Source organism: Macaca nemestrina, chromosome 17 (genome assembly GCF_043159975.1).
Source record: "Macaca nemestrina isolate mMacNem1 chromosome 17, mMacNem.hap1, whole genome shotgun sequence".
NCBI lineage: Eukaryota > Metazoa > Chordata > Mammalia > Primates > Cercopithecidae > Macaca > Macaca nemestrina.
This window is the reverse complement of record NC_092141.1, coordinates 22,884,035-22,893,131: the sequence shown is the minus strand read 5'-3', so window position 1 is coordinate 22,893,131 and position 9,097 is coordinate 22,884,035. Positions and strand designations below refer to the sequence as shown.

Genomic DNA, 9,097 nt, shown 5'->3' with positions numbered 1-9,097 from the left:
CCCATTGCATTAATTGCCATGTCTTTTAAGCTCCTTCATCTTCAAACAGTTTTGCCTTATTTTTCACAACCTTAAGAATTTTAAAGAGCAGAAGCATTTCCTTTTGAAGGATGTGTTCACCTTTTTCCATCTGATGTTTTTCCACATCCAGACTTAGGTCATGTATCTTTCACAAGAAAACCACAGAAATAATGCTATGCTCTTCCTAGGACATCACAGCAGGAGGCACACGATCAAGTTTGTGCCAGATTTCTCCACCACAAAGTCATCATTCTTCCAATTGTAATTGATAAGTATTTAATATGAAGATATTAATATACATACACACTAATGTATATTTATATGTAAAATATACACAAAATATTATTTCAATATCTAACCAATATAAAAGTTATTAATTAGATATGTTTAATTTCATTTCCTACTAACTCTTCAAAATCTGGTGTGTATTGTACCCTAACAGCACATCTCAGTCCAGCCTAGCCACATTTCAAGTGTTCAGTATGCATATGGCTGTGGCTACCATATTTGTCAGGGCAGCACTAAAGCACTAAAGAACTTCTTTCTTGGAAAAGTTCTAAGCTTTCAAAGTGTTTGGCAAATACATTTTATAAAATTCTTCAGAATCCATGAATAGGCAATTACACATTTAGTAAGCCATAGAATCAAACATGACATTAAAAAGCGAATCCCTTGACAAAAAAGAAGGTAGGCAAAATTTTCTTCAGAACAAATGGAGAAATCGATGATGATTATCTAACATGCCCATTATTATTTATTAACATCCTTCATTAATACTCCCAAACCCCATCAACAGGTAAATGAATAAACACATTGAGGCCTATCTGAACAATGTCCCAATTCCTTACCATTCTTACTTCTTTTGCAAGCAGAAAAGACTCAGTATCAGCAAAGACTATTTGGATAGTTTGTTCTTATGACAGTAGTTGTAATTTCCTGGAGGTCTATGTGATATCAGTTATGTACTTCAATACCTTCACAAGTACTTTTCCTGTTTGGCCATTTTCTGCAGTATATCCATGCTTCCATTTTCTCTATTCTTTTATTTCTATCCTAGACTTTTCTTTCATCCTGTAATTCTTTATCCTAAAAATACTAATTGAAGGATAACATCACAAAATACTGTATTTCTCTAGATGATACTCCAAATTGATACCTAATATACAGAAATGACTATCATGGACATAACCCACAACATGTGAAATGCATGGCTCATTCTACTGACATTAAAAAGGAAAGTTAATGACAACTGAATTTCTAGTCATTTTCCACCCAAACAGTTGCTTATAAAATGGCAGGGAATTGTAGGTGTGTATGTAGTGGCCATTTTTTGGTGGGGTGTTCAGGAACTCTCCTCTTGAGCCCCTCTTTTCTTTGAGGAATATTTCAATGAGCACCAATTCGGTCTGACACAACCTACCAGCCCCAGCCCTGGAAGTGGGCATGATGCCCAGCTCTGGCCAGAGACTCTACTCTTGTATCATAGCAACTGATTCAGTACTTTTCTTTTGGAATCAACAGGAAGGACTCTTGCTTTTTCTACCACTGTGGTGTGCAAGGACAAAGTAAAGTGAGTTATTTGTAGCACTTCTCTCTACAGAAAGAGAAGAAAGTCATCTTCAGAGGCAGAAAATGAGGTTAAAACACAAGGAAAACTGTCAAGAGAAAGAAGAACATTTCTTGATGATTTCATATAAGCCCCTGGGTCCAGCTATGCATGACAGTGACTTGGGTTAAAGCTCTGTCACTTATAGGAACATTGACTTAAACATAAAATAAAGTATTACAAGCTATGAACTTTTAGATGAAAATACAGAAAAAAATCTTTGTAATATTCAATTAATTAAAAATTTCTTAGATGAAGCCCGAAAAGCACAATGCACAAGAACAATTAATAAATTGGGCCCCATCAAAATTAAGAGCATCTGCTATTTGAAAGACAGTGTTATGAGAACAAAAAAGAAAACTCAGACAAGGAGAAAATACTTGCAAATCTCATATCTAATAAGGGATTTGAATCCAGAGCATATAAAAAACCTATTAAAATTTAATATGAGAAAATAAGCAAAAGAAAAAAAAAAGGAAGAAGCAAAAAAAAATGTGAACATACACTTTACCAAATATATACAGATGGCATGCAAGTACCTAAAGAGACACTAAATACTTTTAGGCATTATGAAACTATAATAAAATACTATTGTAAACACGAAAATATCTAAAATTTTAAAAGAAGGCCCATACAAAATGTTGGCAAGAGTGTGGAATTCTCATATACTGCTGATAAAAATATAAAATGGTACAACCATTTTGGCAAACATTGTGACAGTGTCTTAAAACTAAGCCTAAACCTATTAGCTATTACATTCCTAATATTTACTCAAATTTATAAGAACTTATGTACATGAATGTTTATTGCAAATGTATTTGTATAAGTCCAAAACTGGAAGCAATGCAAAAACCCATCAGCAGGCAAATGGATACATAAGTTGTGACCTAACCTCACAATAGAATACTACTCAATAATAAAATTCATGACCTATTGATGCCTGCAATATAGCAGAATCTCAAAATAATTATGCTATGTGAAAGATGCCAGACCCCTCCAAAAACAGGTCCATGCTATACTTTGTTTATGTAAATGTCTAGATGAGGCAAACTATTTTATAGTTACAGATTGTTGATGGCCAGGAAGGGTGTAAAGTAGGAAGGTACAGAAAGTTTGGGATTATGAAAGTGCAAGGGGCAACTTTTATCCGTGCTGAATATGTTCATTATTTTTATTTTGGCGATGGATTTGCAAGTACGTATAAAAAATAACACACCACTGGGCACGATGGCTCACGCCTGTAATCCCAGCACTTTGGGAAGCCGAGGCAGGTGGATCACGAGGTCAGGAGATTAAGATCACAGTGAAACCTCGTCTCTACTGAAATACAAAAAAAATTAGCCGGGCGCAGCGGCGGGCGCCTGTAGTCCCAGTTACTCGGGAGGCTGAGGCAGGAGAATGGCGTGAACCCGGGAGGGGGAGCTTGCAGTGAGCCGAGATCATGCCACTGCACTCCAACCTGGGCAACAGAGCAAGACTCTGTTTCAAAAAAATAAACAAACAAACAAACAAAAAACACACATACAGTATTTTTGTTTCATTCTTACAAAAGCACAATTACTTGCTAATGCGATGTGTGTGCCTGTTGGACATGCAGCACAACTTTTCAGATCTTAAAATCGGACTGGATCTCAACCACTGGACCTGATTTCCTATTCCACACTGACTTTAGCACAATACTTGCTTTTATTGTGGTAATTAACAACACCCACCTTAAAGGTAAAGAAACGTACTTCTAATTACTTTTGAAACTATGAACTGCTTCAGGCTAGTAGTTCTTAAGGTCTCCAGCAAATGCTGCTTTGTTTCCCTCAAAAATACACAGCCTGGGCAACATGGCAAAACCCCATCTCTACTAAAAATACAAAAATTAGCCAGGTGTGGTGGTGCATGCCTGTAGTCCCAGCTACTCAGGGAGGCAGAGGCTGCAGTGGGCCTAGAACTTACCACTGCACTCCAGCCTGGGGGACAGAGTGAGACCCCCATCTCAAATACACACACGCACATATACATACTCACAAGCTATCCACTGGTGCCGCTGTCAGTTAAACACAGTATCTCAGGGCACCTTAGCACACAAATGTGAGAGCTGTGGTCCTAAACACTTCAATTAAAAGTGAAACATCTCTGGCTGGATTTTTAGAATATTTACTTTTTAATGTTTTTATACTATATATTTATTTTTTACATTTTAATTAATTTATCTGAATACAAGAATACAGACATTTTGCAAGCAAAACAATGGAAAACATGCCCTGCAAACACTAATCAGCACAAAGCTCATCTTGCTATGTTATTGTTGATAGATCAGACATAAGCCAAGAAACATTGCTAGAGATAAAATAGATTTTATGATGTCAGTCACTAGAAAAGTATGCCAATTTTAAATATGTACAAATATAAAATATCCCTTCAAATTATTTACTACAGAAACTGATACAACGAAAAGGAAAATAGGCTAATCTACAATATAGATTTTAACATTCCCTTCAATAAGTGACGGAACCAACAGATAAAATCCATGAAAGGGATATTTGATGAACACAATGAGCAAACTTGACATAAACTGACATACACAGAACCCGACACTCAACAACTACTGAATACACAACCTTTTCCAGTGTGTGTGTCATATTGAACAACATAGATGATATGTTGGAATTTAAAGGGACTCATCACAGAATATTCAGTTGTGGTATTTTGCCTAAACTTGTCTGGCCTTCAACAGGGTTCAAATACAGTTAAATTCTTATTTCATCTAAAGAGTCCTGTCCTTTTTTTTTTTTTTTTTTTTTTTTTTGTACATTTTACAGCAACAATCTAAATTTGCATAACAACTGAACCTAGCCCTTGGAACTTGAAGTTTATTCTAGTCAAAGGCAGATTAAACTGTCTAAGTAATAATGTCCTTCAAATTGTTGTCCCCAGTTCCAATAATGGAGTATAGCTCCAAGAAACTAACAGACTATTTGTTCTTCATAGCATACATTCTGTGTTACATCAAAACATGGTATAAAGCCTTGAAATCAGCAGCAGAGAGAAAATGAGATCAACAACCATCTAGCTATGACCTCACTACTGAGTAATGATGCTTTTAGCTGACTCCTTTACTTGATTCCTAACTGCTTATTTCTGGCAGAGAAGCACTAACCTCTGACCAAGCCGACCTTTTAAGAAGTGAGCAGGACGAACAGGCTCCACCACCAGTGATCAGTTTAACAAGCTGCAGCTCTAGTCACTGGCTGCAACTCATATTGTGGGTGTCAAGAGCTCAGAATTAACATTGAAATACTACTGACTCCAAAAGAAACCCAGAAATCTCTGGGAATCCAGCAAAGATAGAAAGGGTCCTCTCAATAGTCACCACTCACACTTTGCTTTGTTTTGGAAACTATTTTATTACATATGGAGAATATCACAAAAGTATGCCTGTTCCTCACTGTTAATGCTAACCCCAAAATGGTAAGACTCTTGCGGGTTGAAACCCCCAGGCTCTCACTGGCCCTTCAACAGAAGACGGTGAAGTCACCTGCAAGAGTGATTGATTACCCAAAAGCTTCCAGGCTGGACGAGTCAGGACTCAGTTCTTGCAGTTCCCAAATTCACAGTTCTCTTGGGACATGGTTATTTATGGAGCTCCCAAAGATGAGCAATTCCACCCAGGAAATTCTGTTTATAAAAGATTATTCACATCTAATTATCTCAGGAGACATTAACACAGCAATGTTGCAAATTTCCCATTAATTGTTAATCCATGGAGAAAAATTGGACAATTATTTTTTAAAATATGAAAAGCTTCATACAATAAAAATTATACTCCCATATGTGATTCAATTTCTATTCATTAATGCCGGAGAAGTTAATAATTACGAATTGACAGTGGTAAAAATAAATAAATAAATAAATAAATAAATAAATAAATAAATCATTCATCATTGGAGATGTGCAGAATGTTTAAAAGAAATACAAATTTGTTATTGGCTTTAGGGCGTTTTATGCTTTCCATACGCTCATGGCTCTGTATCTCTCTCTCTCTCTCTCTCTCTCTCTCTCTCTTTCTAATTTCAGTTTCTTTGGATTTCTCCTGCTTAGAAATGACGAGAGAACTTTGGATGTGGAACGTGGAGGAGGAGGAACACGAAGTAGGGGTCTGCACGTGGGGTGGTGAGCGCTGTGGGTGCCCAGCAAAGACACTGCCTGGTCCACATGCCGGAGGGGTCTCTGCGCCCCAGTAGGCATTGCAGCTGATGGTGAAACTTTTGGCGTGGTGGAAGAGTCTCCACAAACTTTGGAAGGTGTCCGCTGCGTCCTCCATAGCCCTGTATCCCTGCAGAGGGCGATAATCTGGGGGAGAGGAAAGTCCCGCTCGTGGGCTAGGGCTGGCTGGCTGGAGCCACTTGCGCAGCGCAGCCCTGGCAGAGGTGCAGGCGGCACGGGCCACGGGGTTAGGGGAGCCCAGGAGCCACGGCGCCAGCGCTTGCTCACCAACAGCTGGGCCCTGGTGTCACAAGCTGATGTGAGTTACGTCTTCTTGGGGCCAGAGGGGTCCCAGAAAAGCTGCAGACCAGGGGTGACCAGCGGGCAGCGTGGTGGCCACGATGGAAGGTGACGGGGTTCGCAGCGCCAGGCGACCCAGCAGACCGCAAGCCCAGGCATCCCGAATTGCGAGCAGCACCGCGGGAAGGCCCGGCGATGGTGACGCGGCTGCCAGAGCACAAGGCCCACGACCCAGTCTCAGCCGACAGCCCATCGTCAGCTAACTTCAGGAACCCCGGGCCAGCTGAGGCCCGGGCCTCATGGGCAGGACAAAGGGCAGAGGGTGCACAGGCGGGGCCCAGAGCCAGCAGCGCGGGCCTAGCTCCACCGCCGCGGAGCTCGCAGGGCGCAGCAGGCACCTGGCAGCGACCAGGGCTTCCAGAGGAGGCTGCGCCCGCCCGCAAAGGCTCCTGCCCAGAGTCCAGCCTCTCCGCAGGGACTCCATGTGCTCCCCCTTCTCATTGTCCTTGTCTAGTGCCGCGGCAAGGTCCTCGCTCCCATGGCGCGACTCCGGGTGAGCAGGAGCCTGGGCTGAGCATGTGGAGCAGAGCGAGCACCGCCAAGAACCCAGGGAGAGTGACGCCCCAGGGCGGCACAGGGGGCCGCATTTAAGTATCAATCATCTCAAAGATTTTATGACATCTTATAATATATATGTCTTATATCTTGTGATATAATTAACACCACTTCATTGTGATTATTATAATTATTTTTATACCAACACATCTTCAATTATTAATATTCCCAGTTGCTAGAGAAAAATGAGAACGAGTTTTGAAAGCCTTACTTCTGCCAATGGAAGCATATTCCAGCATGTCGCCAAAGCAATCCACTTGCCACCACTTTCACCAAAAACATTATTGCACAATTATACTATCCAGCCCTTATATACTTTGTGTGTGTGTACTTGTGTGTATGTATGCTATATATGTAATATATATGTTATATATATGTGTGTATATATACATATATATATAAAGTATGCCAGAGACGAACAAGTATTAGAAAAGTAAATACACACAGGTTTACACATGTCAGTGCTATGTATAATGTGGTGTACTATGTATAGATGTCCAACAGTGTGTGATCCAGGCCAGAACAAGAGTCCTGGTCTTAAGCAATTCTTTCAGGGTCAGTCTCTGGAAATAATGCTTTGGATCAAACATGCAAGAAAATTAATGGGTTTTAAAGACTATTCTAAGTCAACTATAACATTTCATTTCATTTCATTTGGGGATTTCTCTCCCTTATAATATCTACCTCATTTTGGATGGATTCCTTGAGGCCTGGTTTACTTTTCTTTTCCTCTCTGTACATCGCTGCTCAGAGTGATGAATGGAGTTGTATTTTGAATAAAATAGCTGAGCATCCTTGTGTGAGCAATGAGCATGATGGTATTTAGACCTAACATTTCTCATTACGGTGGTTAGAAAACTCAAGCAGCAGATTAGCAGCTGATCCCTTTAACAGCTATTGAATACATGAGGCAAAGCTCAATGCTGGGCCTTCTAAGTGAATGAAAAAGAAATGAAATAAATGACCAATATGACCCTACAGTGAGTGCTACATTAATGCCAAGTGTGTTTTGGTTTTTTACATTTGGAGATGAACTATTGGAAATCTTTAAAATCTGGGAGCAATTGGTTGGTTTTGAGCCAGGCAAATGCAGTTTCTACAAATCAGGTTGTCAGTAAATGAACATGATATTTACTCCAGGTGCCTTTACTGAAAATCTTTTTTATTTATTTATTTATTTATTTATTTATTTATTTATTTATTTATTGAGACGGAGTCTCGCTCTGTCGCCCAGGCTGGAGTGCAGTGGCCAGATCTAGCTCACTGCAAGCTCCGCCTCCCGGGTTCACGCCATTCTCCTGCCTCAGCCTCCGGAGTAACTGGGACTACAGGCGCCCGCCACCTCGCCCGGCTAGTTTTTTTTTTTCTTGTATTTTTTTAGTAGAGACAGGGTTTCACCGGGTTAGCCAGGATGGTCTCGATCTCCTGACCTCGTGATCCACCCGTCTTGGCCTCCCAAAGTGCCGGGATTACAGGCTTGAGCCACCGCACCCGGCTACTGAAAATCTTAAGAAAGCTATATATTTATCCAATGACATTTGGATTTTTAGCGATATACTCTTTTGATATAGAACTCTTACTTCAGAATGTATCATTTTATATCAGCAAGAGAAAATTTCCAATCCAGGTCTCCTTATCATTTTTAACATGTGTCAATGAAGTAAAGAGGAAGGAAGTTAAGGCTGAAACATTCAGGGTAAAGAACATTCAAATTATTTAAATTTAATTTTTGTATTAGAATGATTGAAACAAAAATAATTTATCAGTCCAGGTACAGCAGCTGATTCCTGTAATCCCAGCGCTTTGGGAGGCCAAAGTAGGAGGATCATTTGAGTCCAGTAGTTCAAGACCATACTGGGCAGCATAGTGATTCCTTGTCTGTATAAAAAATAAACAAAATTAGCCAGGTGTATTGGTGTGTGACTATAGTCACAGCTGCTTGGGAGGTTAAGGTGGGAGGATCTCTTGAGCTCAGGAGTTTGAGGCTACAGTGAGCTGAGATCACATGCCACTGCACTCAAAGCTGGGCAACAGAGTGAAACCTTGTCTCAGAAAAAAAAAGAAAGGAAATAATTTATCAAGACAACTGTAAGAATTGTGTTCTTGGATTTAATAAAAATATTGATGAGTATTTTTTCTGGACATAGCAATGTTCTAGGTACGAGGTTCTAAGTAAGGTTCTAGGGCATGAAAGATGCATTCATTGCTTTTGGAGAATTTATAATCCATTAAATCCATTTATAATCCATTAAAGCATATTAATAAAATGTGCAATGTCCAGGATCTCTTTGGGAATCCACCAGAGAGGCTGCACATGAGCTGAACCTTGAAAAATGAGTCACATTTTAAAATGCAAGA

The 9,097-nt window shown here is 39.9% G+C and overlaps 1 pseudogene; it reads left to right on the top strand.

Annotated features, from left to right (window-relative positions):
• Positions 1 to 1,312: 1,312 nt before the first annotated feature.
• LOC139359274 (protein FAM182B pseudogene) lies at positions 1,313 to 6,236 on the top strand (annotated as a pseudogene).
• The last annotated feature ends 2,861 nt before the right edge of the window (positions 6,237 to 9,097 follow it).